We start from the raw sequence: 9,875 nt of genomic DNA, 5'->3' as shown, positions 1-9,875 counted from the left end.
AGCACTGTCAAACATCCTCATGTACACTGTTCACATACCCTTTGCTCTCTGCTAGGCGACAGATGGCTCACCACAACAGAGGCCGTCAATAGCATGGCCAACAATGACGACGGATAAACTAAGTTAAATAAGAAAACTTTGAATAAAACCTCTTTCTATCTGTACTGTAGGAAGGACATCATCTCTGAAGCTCTCTTTCCATCTGCTCTCTACACATAGAGTATCTATCTTTCTTCTCCCCATAACTTCTGCCAGCTCCCCTCAGGACCAACCTGTCCTGCCCTGTTTAATTTATTATGTGATTTTATTGGTGGTTTTGTGAATCCTGTACGGGTAATAGCTGCTTTAAAAGAGCTTTAGAAATAATATTGACATTTACATTACCATTGACCTTTACCTGTCATTGACCCCTTATTCAGAGTCTCTACTCTTAACTGCTCCACTCCTCTTTCTACCTCCTGACATGCTTTCTCGCTAGTCCACCAACAGTAATCTGATATCCTTCCTTTCATCCTTGGCCAACAGCACTGGAGGCGGTCATTGTTCGACCGGGCCTCGACCGAGGCAGTCATTTTGACGATCCACAAATTTGTTTTGGCTCAAGCTCTATGTCGGATGCCCTTCTCGATACAAATTCCTTGGGCGAGAGGTGGGGTCCACTCAGACCAACTGCCATGCACAAACTCATACCTGAGGACAATTTAGAGATGCCAGTTCATTCGGGAGTCATGTTTTTGAGCTGTGAGAAGAAGCTGTAGTACCCAGAGAGAGCCCACTCGCTGCAAGGCAACACTGCAGCCAACTGAACCACCTTGCAATAAATTCATATCCACAAACACAAATTAAAATCCAGCCTTGTGGATTCCTACACTTTTTTACTTTCATGACTTCCAAAAATACAAAAAAAAAAACTGTTAAGATGAGAATTTTGATCAGGGGCAGTTTAATTTATTCATCCTGCAAAAGATGCCAAATCTGAACAGAATTAAATATTTAGCACATGTATTCTGTTTGGAAATGTTCGAAAGTTAGGAGTTGAAGTGCTTTGTTTAACCTCTAAACTAGACCCAGTTTTAAAACCACACAGGTCCACTCTAAATCTTTCATTCAAGGAACAGTACATGTATGCATTTTTTTTTTAAATTTCCTAATAAAAGTTTATTTTTGGGATCTCTCATTTAATAACTAATAACTAGACAATCATTCATCTTGAGAAGTGTAAATTCAAAGATGAAGGATTTAAATTAAATATCCATATTGTTTAGAAATCGCGATTTGATTTTGTGCCTTCAGAATAAGAAATCTAGTTTGGGAACGCAAACATTCTTATGGCCTAGACTGTGTAGAAACCCTAAAAAAATAGATATTCAACCATCTTACTGTATGAAAGGGAATTTAATTTCCATCTTAACTAAACATGTTCATGGAAAATGTTGAAAAATCACTTACATTTAATAAGAAAAACCTGCATTCAATTGAGGTTTTAATGATGAGAAGACTAACGCAGGAGCTTTACCAGTAGTTTTTTTCTGCAGTAACTTTTTAATTGAGAAAGCATGTTGAATATTGCACTGGTTTGACTATTTACAGTATGTTGCTTTTGCTTTAATTTCAAAAACATTGGAACTTGGGTGGAGATGGCGGAGTTGCCAAGTTAGAATCACATTAATGAAAGGAGCGTACAGATCGCTGCAGCACCATATAAAGCAGCAGGGTATCCAGAAAAATCAGACCTAGCAGGAATATGTTAAATATTCCATCCACTCAGACCATTTTCTGTAGAAAGTATCCCTCTGCACTTAGAGAATGACAGATTTTCTCCCCTGCAGCTTTAAAGGAATTTTACACTTACTTTTACATTTTCCTGCTTTCAAGGACCCTCTAAAAGAAATGAATTCAGAACTTTTATAGAAATCCGGCCCGACTCCTCTCACTGATATTAATAGATACATCCTCCACTCATGACACTGATACAGTTGATCCACCAGTTGCATAAAATAAATCCTGGTTGAGTTAGTGGCCCCTGCAGCTAACACTGTTATCGAGGCGCTAAACGCTGCCCCCACTCAATACAAAGAACTCATAATGTAATTACAGACCCCACCCTGTGAGAGGAAACGCATCTCCTATCTGACGTAGTAAACAGGTTTGACTCATGAACCTGTCCCGCAGCAGTAATCACAGCACTAATTTCATTTCTTTTGCACCTTCGGCAAAACATCCCGTCTGCGAATCCCAACGTGTCGGCTTCATTTAAGCCCAGGACTGTGCGTGTCAAGGAGTTGCTCTCTCACCTTTGTTTTCGTGTTGCAACTGCTTGTCCTCAGGGTGGATGCTTCCCGGATCACAGCGGAGGTTTAACTGCGGCAAAGAAACCCAACTCATTACCACCTAATTGGTTTTGGAGAGCTCTGGACTGATAATAGGATCATATATAAAAGATTTCATTCCCAAAGCACTATTGCAACATAATTTACAGTTCCTTGGAAACCTGTTCACACTGTGTGAACTTTTTCTCGTTTTGTTTTGTTGCAACCACAAACTTTAATAAATCTTGTGGGATTTTTTTTTTTTTTTTGTGATATATCACATAATTGTGAAGTGGATGGATATAAACAAATATATTAATATATATTTAGAGTATATTATTAATAAAAAGAAAAAAGGTGCCATTTATTTTAGCCACCTTTTACTTTTATATCCTCAAATAAAACAAGCATGAAGCTAAATGGAGACTTCAGAAGCAAACCTGTTAGATCAGGGGTGTCAAACTCATTTAAATTTTTGGCCAAATCAAAAATCTGAATGTTCTTAAAGGGCCGGTTGTGCCAGAATATGTAGATAAAACCAATTCAACTGTTAAAATATCAAGAAATACCTTTTCCTCCAGGATTTTGTGATTGCTTTAGTGTATTTCTTGCAATCAAAATTGTGGTGCCAATCTAGAAATGTTTGTAAAGAATTTCTATGATATTTGCACTAATGTATGATATTAAATGTGACTTCGTCTTATCAATTATGGACTATAAAATCAAGTAAGGCTGAGGCAGCAGTCACTTAAACTCAAAGTTATTGACCAATTTTGAGAAAATCTGAAAAAAAGATGTGGAGATTTGTTGATTTTGTGTGATTTTTTGCAAATTTGTAAAAAAACCGGAGCAACTTATTGATGTGATCTAGAGTCTAGAGGGCCATATAAAAAGTTAGAGCGGGCCAGATTTGGCCCCTGGGCCTTGAGTTTGACACCTGAGTGTTGGATGCAGCTCACTTGAGATGAAGCACAACAGCAGCACAACATACAACTAGAATTACAACAGAATCAAAGTAAAATTCATTCCACTTCGGGCTTGAAAACTTCTGCAAACTTTTAGACTGAATTGCTATTTTTCTTTCTAAATCAAAAACTCCACTTGAATAATGTCTGCAAACCATCCAAAACAAATCTGAAATGCGAGCGTCTGACTGTGTTTTGTTTCTCAGTCTGTCTCAAGTCTCTTGGATTTAATCATCACCTAATGAGAGCTAATTAATTTCACTGCTTAGTATTTTCAGCAAGTTGTCACCAAAGTAACAGCACAAAAACGGGTAACAGAAGAAGAAATCACGCCAAAAGATGATTCTATGTCCTCATCATGTCATGTATGATACGTTGCATCTTGCTGAGCTGATGACTTTTAGTACCCAGTGCGATAATGGGCTCCATAATTGACAGTGCACCAAGGTAGAGACACTAACCTCTCTAAATGTTTTTTTTTTTTTCATGATAATGGCCTGATGACTTTCAGTATGCAATTTAGAAACTGCTCTACTTAATCTCCTTGCTGTTGTCCTTCAAGCTAATAAAATCCCTCAGAGTATTTTACAAATAAATTGCAAAGGAAAAATTACGAGGCTCTTTTAATGGTATTCAAGGCACATCCGGATATATCTGGAGGGCAAGCTGATAGCAGAGGAGAGGACATTTTGCAACATTACATTTCTCAAACTGGTGGCGAGAAGGCAGACATGCGGGAGAAGTACGGTTTGGTTGATGAATTTAGTCGAATCATTCTTTTCCTCTGTTTTCTGTCCCTGTTTGATAGTTTTAATGAAAATAGGCTGAACACCCAGATGTGGATGAATACCATGTACGCTAGGTCAGAGAATGGGAAGGAGTGGTTTGAACCCCTCTATTTTATTGTCCTTAAAATGTCTTGTTATCTGGCCCTTTGCTCTGCTCCCAGATGAATCCTCATCCAGAACATAAGCCCTTTCTCCTCTTGCTTCATATCTCGGCCTAATTTGTTTATCTCAGTGAACCAGCTTCTGGAAGGCATCTCAAACCACAAACCCTTTTTCCATGCCAAACCAGGCTTATCCTTACAGTAATAACTGAGTCACTTGCTCTCTTTGTTTGAAGCTATGGCTGCTAATGGTTGCCAGTGCTGTGCCTGAGATAATGGAGGAGTGTGAGGTACGTGCTGCAAAAGCACAGGGTATGGCCTGCTGGAAGATGATTTTACTATAGGAGGAAATGTGCTTTTAAGGTCGTGTGACCCTATCTACCAGAACCCGGCTGATCCCAGAGGCTGATATGCAATTATTGATGCTATCAGAAAGACATTGTATAATGATCACTGAGAAAATTACTTTTAGAGAGATGATGTGACTAAATTTAAATGAATTTTTAAGGATTTTTTTTTCTTTAGTTAAATACTACTACCATTTTAACAATGACAGCAGTTAACTCTGGTCAGATTAGACTAAGATTAAACAAAAGTTAAATATATGGACGAGTATCTCATGACCACTGTTGGGTAAAGCAGAGGAAAACAGCGGCAACATGCAGGATTTGATCTGGATGATCTAGAGAGACTTCGCAAAGTGGAGTGTGCATCAGTCACTCTTCTTTGCATGCTAAACGTTGAGGCTGCTAATGGTGCGCTGTGATGCCATAGCTCGGCTGGGGACTGCAGTTATGCAGAGGAGCTTTGTGGAAATGGGCGGAGCTTTGTGAGAGCAAGCGTTTAGGCACTCCCGAATTACTGCCACAAGAGATTGAAGGGTTTCTCAAAGCAACACTCGGGGTATGTTTTTGATGAAGGAGTAACATTATAACATAATGTAAAGCAAAACAAAAGCAAACAAACAAAAAAAGATTTTATATAATACTTTCACTTTAACAAAAGGGTCGAGATGGGCCAGTAAGCATTTTGCATGATTTCATGTGTGCATCAAGCATTTTTTTTTTTTTTAAATATGTTGGGCTCTTAGCCTCCTGAATAAATGCGGTATTTTCCTTACATTTTTATTGTGAGATTATATCAATGACATAGATTAATTTCTTACGTTTTATACACATCTCCAGCCGACAGAGTGGCGGCTGCTCCTGTGTACTTAAAAAGCGGCTCCCTGCTGATACATATCAGACAGCTGACATTGCTCAGCTTTGAAAGGGGAACTTTTGGCCCGTTTCATGCTAAAAACCGGCCCAGCTGTTGTCCAGCTGTTATGTTCGGAACCCGAGGGAAGCTGACGCACTAATAGCTTGTATATTTCTGTAACAATTTGCTGGAGCGGCTCACTGCCTCGAGGCCACCGCGCGTCAGTAGCGGCGCTGCAGTGCATGCGCACACCCTGGAGGATATAGCTGCCGCGCGCCCCCGACCGCGTGTGCGACGGCGCGCGTGTGAACTGGTGGGAGAGGAGGAGAGGACCAGTGAGGCAGAGGAGGAGGAGGCAAGTGCAGGAGGCTCGGCACTGAACGGGACTCCGCGTAAATAAACAGCACAGCAGCAAAGCGCTCCGTGGAGGGGGAGCTGAAGATACAGAGCACACCGGGCTTCGCGTGTCGCATCGAAGAGGAATAGTCAGGTAAGCGACGCTAAATTACACAATTTGTAGCACAAACGCGCGCTCGCGCGTGTGGTGCAGTTTACAGTTCACTGTCCCGAGTTAGTGGATGAAGAAGCCGCTCGAGTACTCTGAGCTGGATATTGGGTTTCTGCAAACACAAGCCTCTTGACAGCTCCCTCGCTGGGTTTCAGGGGCCATTTGAAAGCCGAATGTACTTTTCTGGTATTCACATTTATGTTCTGCTGGAGAAAATTACTTGGAGTCGTCTCAACTGCAAAAGCGACGTGTTGTTGTAGTTGTAGGTTGCTCAAAAGATGCCCAGAAGACTGATTGCCACTTATTTAGTCCTACCCTCATATGTGATAATAAAAAGAGTAACAATTATAATTTCCTATGAATAGATTTTAATCAATATCTCTGAGTAGATATTATGTTAAATTATTCCCACTGATTGTACTTGCTCAGCCAAATCAGTTAAAGTCCAACTAAATATTTGATTAATTTTGCTTATCCATTTTTCCAATCATGTCAAAATGAAAAAAATGTTTGGGATTAAGCCCCAAACATTACTGAATTGTAATGCACATTTTAAATATTCGATTAAAGTATTTGGTTCTGTTGACCATGAGCATATGTATGGTAGACTTGTTGTGGTATATTTTTATACTTTAGGGAATTTAGCCAGTTTAAAATATTTAAGCCTGTTTCTGAACATTATAATAGGAGTCCCCCAAGGCTTGGTGTTTTTTTCCATCTTTATCTCTAAAATGGAAAACAATATGCCTGTAGTTAGAGTGGTCCTTATGAAGATTAGACAATAATTTACATAGATTTCTGTTCTTTCAAGCAGACTGTTGACAAGCTTCTAATGTCTTTTTTTTTAACATTTGTTGATTCTTTGTATAAAGATAACTAAATTAGGGTTGTTTACTGTCGTAATCTGTGTTTGTATGTGTTTATTTTTGAGTTTCTGTGTGATCCTGTTCCCTGTTAGTCCTGTCTCTGCGTCTTTCCCCGTTGATTGTCTCCCAGGTGTGTCTCGTTCCCGTCATTGCCCCGTGTGTATTTAGTCTCACCTGTTGTCTGTGTTCTTGATGTCGTCTGTCTCCGTGGCTGCCAGTTTTCCTCGTGCCGCTGTTCCTTGTTGTTGGAGTATCATCATTAAACTTATTATTTCACTACATCCTGGGTCAAGCTGCGTCCACTTCCTCACCACAACCTGTACCAGCTCATGACAGTTTTCCAGAAATCTTTCCTGTATTTCAAGTCATATTACTTCTGCACTAGGCTGCGACCTTATTGAGAGAGTATCATAGATATATTTAAATATTTGTTTGGATGGTAACCATTATTTTAGAATGCTTATTGATAATTTAGGTTAAATGTAACTGAATATGGTAATATTATTATTTGCGTGTTATTTTTGGAATTTGGTAGAGGTGCTTCCTTTTGCTTTGCGTTGTGATGATGCCAAATCTTTAGAGTATTCTAATGTCTGATCTTTTTGTATCTTTGAGGAGTTTACAGCTCCTTTAAGCTTTCTGTAACAGAACGATGCTGCAGTTATTCCTAGACTAGATTTGTACCTGTATTATGTTGAGTCGGATTTGTTTTAATTTTCTTGTGTCAATGTCGATTTTTCAAAGTTAACTTGGAACTTGTGCTGTTGTGCCTTCTGGACCAGGTCTTTCTCTGAAAAGAGAAGTTAATGGCAACCACTTCCTCAAGGTTAAGAAGCTTTGCTTGCTAGCAGCTTAGTTTGACTTTTGGACTAGTGTTGTTGCTGAACTTGTTAAAGCAGAGCACAAACCTAAACTGTTGCATCAAAACAGAATGACTGGGCTCTGACTAAGGTTTCTTCCTGTTGAAAGAGAGTTGATACTTTCTACTGTCACCACATGCTTGTGTAGTGTGCAGCACTGCTGGAACATTGGCTTGACTTCCTGATCATTTGGAATTATACATAAATAGATTTTTGCATTACATTTACAAATCAGATCAGAATGTTTACAATGAATCTCATTTTTCTACAGAATTGTATTGCATTTTTTTGAATTGATTGGTGTCAATATTTTTATGTAACAGAAATAAAGTGACCCTATTTTTATTGTAAAGTGCTTTGGGGTGACACTTTAATGGCTCTAAATATATGTATATGAGCTGAATTGAAAACTACTTCCAGATTTAGGTAAACTTTAGTATATATATTTCTTTAAAAAGTACAATAAATAATTAAATATTTTAAAGATAACATCATGATACCTTTAATGTTTCTCTGGCTGTTATTTTATTTAGGCATAAAACAAACACAGAGAAACTGAAATTTTTGGTTACAGCTATGATGATGTGAAAGTCTTATAATCAGTCCACGCCTCATCAAGATGTGTGATTTTTAGAGAGTCAAAATAAAATGCCTAATGATAAAGTTAAACAATTATTGAGCAATATGATACATTTAACTAGGTTTGACAAAAATGTTTATAATTTTAGTGACTAATATTTTTTAATGTTCAGAATGATTCTTTTTTTTATTGTACTGTAACTGAGTTCCTGTTTTGACCTGTTTGGCTGAAATTGCTGCCTTAATACAGAAAATCCCTCATATCCTAAGCTGATTTGCTGCCCACATGTTTAATTCCTGTCATGTTCATATCACAACTCTATCTTGGCTTTCCCTGACCAGCCTGTTGGGTCTAATTTTCCCCACACCACCCGCCTCACCAGTTGCATCTCTGAGCCGTCATTTCACAAGTCAAACAATTGTTGCACAGAGAAAAATCCAATTCTCACCCAATCCTTTGCTTTCTACCCCCTCTTCTTCCTTCTGTCTAGCCTCCCCCACCCTCCGCCCCCAATCAAAGCTTTGGCCAGGGGGGAGCGCACCATCATCCAACATCTCAACAACACCCCTCTTTCCACTTTTCCTTGTCGTCCTCCCAGATGCTCTCACTCATACACACACCCAAACACACATGCCTGGACTGCACACTTTCGCTCTCTGCTCTGTTAGCCAAATTAATACAATGCTAATGACCTCTGCTTTATTGTCTGAAGCCTTGGTGCTCTCTGAAAAGGCTGACACACTTTCCAATGATGTTTATTCACTCCACACAGACTACAGTTAATCTGTTTAAGAAGATAACAATATCCCTCTATCCCTGCCTTATGCCTTGTTAGCATTAATGCAGAAACAGAAGGTTAAAACTGGAGATATCTCTGTGTTGCTGGACTTTTTGGTGGTCTCTTGAGCAGGCACTGCTCTGCAGCTGCCTGGAGATCTGCTAGCAGGGAACATTTCAGGCCCACTTGACAAATAAGGAGAAATCAGGACAAGATAGTGACCTACATTGTGCTGCCATCTTTTACTCTCAGCATTGGCGCAAACGGCACCAAGGCGGGGGGGAGATTTGCATAACTAAGGGATTACGATGACACACGTTGGCCAGAGTTATTGAGAGAGCGCCAGTCTAAGTCACACTCCTGACCTAAAACCAGCAATGGCGCTACTTCTCCGCTCTGGGGGCTGTGGGAAAAGCTTGGGTGTTTGGAGGGAAAATGCCACCGATTCCACCCTGTGGGCTGAAGAAGCATGCAGACTATGCTCTGAGAAACGACTGAGGCTCTTTCTGTGACCGGCTGTCCGTGGCATGGTGAATGCTGCAGGACGGAACAAAGTGCCCCACTGACAGAGAGCGCTCTTATGTGTCACTTTGTGTTGATGATTACATCATCGCTGCGAGGAACTGGACTAAACCTGGGAGCCTTTCAGTTGGCGATTATCTCAACAAGGACACTCATTTATGTAGCAGACAGATTCATGTCAGTCATTCTCAGATGGAACTGATTAAACACGCCAGCTGACTGACGCTGCAGTCAGTGAGAAAAACGTTCATTATGGATGGCATTTACAGTGCCTTGCTAAAGCACTGACACCTCTTAAACTCTTTCTCACATTTCCTCACTTTGCAACTGCAAACATCAATATATTTAGCTGGCTCTTCATGGAGTAGCCCAACAAAACATGGAGCATAAGGCAAACA

General features: G+C 39.8%; 1 protein-coding gene across 15 annotated transcripts in view; it reads left to right on the top strand.

The window, feature by feature from the left end:
- Positions 1–5,663: 5,663 nt before the first annotated feature.
- The window catches only part of LOC103465827 (neuronal cell adhesion molecule-like), a 90,429-nt gene continuing 86,217 nt past the window's right edge, over positions 5,664–9,875 (top strand). For 9 of the 15 annotated variants that reach the window (XM_081607887.1, XM_081607885.1, XM_081607875.1 and 6 more), the window contains exon 1: positions 5,666–5,853. The gene's annotated coding sequence lies outside the window, so the exon portion shown is untranslated. Of the gene's footprint in view, positions 5,854–9,875 lie in introns of all 15 variants that reach the window. The other 6 variants (XM_081607886.1, XM_081607883.1, XM_081607877.1 and 3 more) reach the window with 3 other exon arrangements.

This window comes from Poecilia reticulata, chromosome 6 (genome assembly GCF_904066995.2).
Source record: "Poecilia reticulata chromosome 6, P_reticulata-male-v2, whole genome shotgun sequence".
Classification (NCBI taxonomy): Eukaryota; Metazoa; Chordata; class Actinopteri; order Cyprinodontiformes; family Poeciliidae; genus Poecilia; species Poecilia reticulata.
This window is presented reverse-complemented; position numbering and strand designations above follow the sequence as displayed.